We start from the raw sequence: 4216 nt of genomic DNA on the forward strand, positions 1-4216 counted from the left end.
TTTCATTAGAATCTATCTAAAGTTTTGCAACCACATCATGAACCATCAACATCATTCCTAAGCATCAGGTCACAAGGACACCAATCTGTAGTAAGTCAATATCAGAACCAGAAAGCCATTAATAACTGAAATAATCATATCAGAAGCTTCCCCTGAGTCTATCCATTTTTTTCTTCATCTCTGAGAAACATATGCGACCGTCTAGATCAAAACTAGCTTATATATGCGATTGTCCTTCATGTAATCCATGTATAGAAAGTAAAATGTTGAAATTTTCATAATAGCATCTCCCCTTGAACATATCATACCTGTTCCTATTCATTTTTTCTTCATCAATGCAATGTTAGCAATATAAGCATCCCCAAATGAATAACAAACCATGCTAGAGAACTATCACCAAGATACTCATGCATAACTCCCCCTGATCATGTGGACCTGATAATCATCACCTGCTCTCACATCACTTCTGCAATCACTATTAGAAGTATGATTTTTTTTTAAATAGACTGCAATGGGAACTATCTTCTTTTATTCTGAATATGAAGAGGAAGAGGAAATATAGCTCTTTCGTAAAGTCTTCTTTTCTAACACATATAATTTGTCTGGATTTCTATATCCTCTTGCTATAACCTTTCCATTTTCTTCGTCTATAATTTTAAATTTACTTTATGTAAATATAAGTATACTTACTTTGTCATCCTTTTGACCTATACTTAGAATATTCTACTTTAGCCCTTGAACTAATAATTCATATTCTTTTGCATACTCTCAAGTTTGATTCTACCTTTTCCCATAACTTTTGTTGGAGCACTATTTCCAAGAATCAACGTACCATCTGTTGTTTTCTTAAGAAACTCAAACTTTTCCTTATCTCTAGTCATGTGATGAGAGCAGCCATTTTCTATGTACCATTCTTCTTCGTCTTCAAATGGGAAAAGAGCAAGGCCACACCTTGTTTGTTCTTCTTCTTTCTGCTTATTATGAGAAGTGTTGGTGGATCCATCTTTCTCAGGTATTTTGGTAACAATATTCTTATATGATTGTTTTCCATGTTTTCTGTGGAGGTTCGTTGACTTGTTCCTGCATTATTTTGCTACATGCCCAAACTTATTACAAGAATAATGTCTTATATGATCACAAAATGGAGCTGATGAATCGTGGTATATCCGTTTCATATTTATTCTATTTCATCAATAGCTTTGTGGCCAAATATGTTGCAAGCAAAACAATATCCCTTAAAGAAACTTGAGTACCTCGGAGTTGATGATCTTCCTATGAAGTGGTTGTTTTCTTGAGATCGAAACAATATGATTCTACAATTGGATGCAACATGTCCATCTTTATGACATATAAAGCATTCAACATTATTGATTAGAGGAAAGAATCGATTAATGTTTCTATTATTGGTAGAAAATTATTTATTTTCAAAATTCGTCTTCCTCGGACGTTGATTTGGTTCACTTCTTATCTCTTTAAAGGGAACTTCAAATTTTGTATTGTTATCCTTAAGGGTCCTTGTACAAGCCTATGAACTAGATTCCCCTTTTTCAATTTCATGAAAACCAAGACCAGATTTAATAGAAGGAGACTTTTGATAACTAAGAATGTTATCGAAAATCTTAGTATTGTCTTGAAATCTAAGTGTTTATCCTTTTCTTCTAATTTACCTTTTAGAATGTTTACCTCAACCTCCAGTTTTTTACATTGTTCTTCCTTTTCCAAATACTGCTTTCTCATTCCTTCTTCACCCTTTCCTCCTTCCTCCAATTGCTCCTTTAATTTGATAATCTATTCCTTCATCCCATTCTCTTGTTCTTCAAATACTTGAAGTAGCTATTCATTTTTATTGTTTGATTTTTCAAGATATGCTCTTAGAGAGACGATTTCAGCTTCAAGTCCTTCACAATATTGTTTAGATTATACTGTAGCATGATCCCTATTATCATATGCCTGCAAATTATCCTTAAGATTGATAATCCTTTTCAAAGAAAAATCAAGTTTTCTTCTAAGATTAAGAACTTCCTCTAACATGTCTTCTTCTGAATCAGTAACTCCATCTGACATAACAAAGGTTGTTTTATCATCATACTCATCCTTTGACACATATTTAGAAATAATATTACCTGATGGTTCTCCTGATGAACAATATCCTTTGATTTTCCTTCATGAATGACTTGCATATTATCCCATACTTCCTTTGTAGTTTCATAGTGCATAACTTCTCCTAATGTTGAATCAGGTATGTTACCAATGATTTCATTTAATGCAACATTATTCTTTTGTAACTCTTCAGTTGATGGAGGAGTGTTAGTGCAACCATTACATACTAAATTTCAAACATCATATCCTAGATTTATTAATTGAGACTTCATATTTTCTTTCCATTCCTAATAGTTATCATCACTTATCATAAACATACCTTTATTTTCCATGGTTTCTAACTTGCCTTCTTCTTCTGCTACAGATTGTTCTTCACCCATAAATGTAGATATTGTTATAGCATCAGATGCGTCATTTTCATTGTTCTCCTGAATTGACTTCTTCCTTCGAGTTGCCTTCTTCTTTTTCTTCTTTCCCATTATTCCTGATCCACTTCAAGCGGTTAAGCTTCAACTGAAGTGATATGCTCTGATACTAATTAATGGGGAAAATATTGGGGGGGTGAATCAGTATATTAATTTCACTTTAAACTTTTCATTTCATATTTTTATGTCCATACACTATTGTTATTCATGCAACCAGCATATGTACGTGACCTTAGTAAAGGCAAACAACATATATCTAGTTAACTAACTTTTCATATATTTCAACATTTGTTGATCTTTAACCAATGCATCATTAATTCATTATTCATTAATTAAACATATACCATGAGCAGTAAGAAGAAGATAGATCATCAACGTGCAAGAAACATATCAACACACATGAACACTAGGCTTTTAGGTGAAAACCCAATGTGGGATAAAACCATCATTATCGTTGTCCTTGTCGTCTTCTTTTATTATAAAGGAAAACATATTATAATATTGCACTGACGCAGGTTCACACTAGTACATAGGCACCCACCTATAGAAGGCTACAACCGTTTCTCCTTCTCCAACACCCACTAGAAGGGAGCTCCAACCCCTTGATCTCATTTACTAGCTCCTACCCCCTACACAAATTCACCAACTGGTACTGGAAGGAAGCTTCGACTCCGTCCTTGAGGGCCCCAACTCTGAGCACCTCTTGTGGACCACTTTTCATAATATTTCATATTGGATCCACCTTACTCAAAACATTAACACTTGTAGGCCACCTTTCATCAAATTTTCAGACTGGACCCACTTCCATCATTAATCTCAAACCAAGTAACAATTACGAAACCAAACATTGAATCAAATCACCCAATCATTTAAATAATGGAATCATCAAATCAATCACTAAATATTAGTCAACCAATGCAACTAGATCAAACCAATTCATATAAGATCATATCAATGCCCATAAGTACACCCGACCATATATTGTTCATCACAGAAACCAAATATTGTCAGTGTAAACCTTGGTCAAACACATGTCAAAATGTATACGCTACTTCTATGAAGCACACTAGTGTATGTACGTGATTCCTCTAAAGAATACATGTTTACATATCTCAATATACTAACAGTTGAATATGAATCACTATAATACTAAAACAACCACTGAACCAAATATTGAATATGTCACAGATCATTGAGCCAATTACAGTGATCACAACACAGTAACATCTTTACTAATCAACATTCCATTCCATAAACAACTCAACCCAACTAGTACAGTCAAACACAGATTATCATGATAGAGACATCATTGACAGACAACAAAAAACATAACAAAACTGATCAAGTGTCATCAACACACCATACTAAAAAACCCTAGAAGACATATGCAACTTCCATAAAACATATCAGTGTATGTATGCAACAACCACGCATAACACAAGAGTATAGATTATGTACACACTGAGAAGACTTCACAAGAATATATATGCAACTGCCCAAAAGCAGATCCACATATGTATGCAACCTTTCAAAGGAAAACCAACGTACTGAATCATACTTTCGATGTGACCACAACACATACTTCACAAATTTTATTGTCACACATTCATATCAAAGTATCATTATCACCACAAATCGTTCATTGTTAGCTATAATCACAAATAGCTCAAGCAAACGTATTCATTACTATT

The sequence above is a fragment of the Pinus tabuliformis genome, chromosome 6 (genome assembly GCF_031772625.1).
Source record: "Pinus tabuliformis cultivar Carrire ecotype Pingquan chromosome 6, CPIR1, whole genome shotgun sequence".
In the NCBI taxonomy this organism is placed as follows: domain Eukaryota; kingdom Viridiplantae; phylum Streptophyta; class Pinopsida; order Pinales; family Pinaceae; genus Pinus; species Pinus tabuliformis.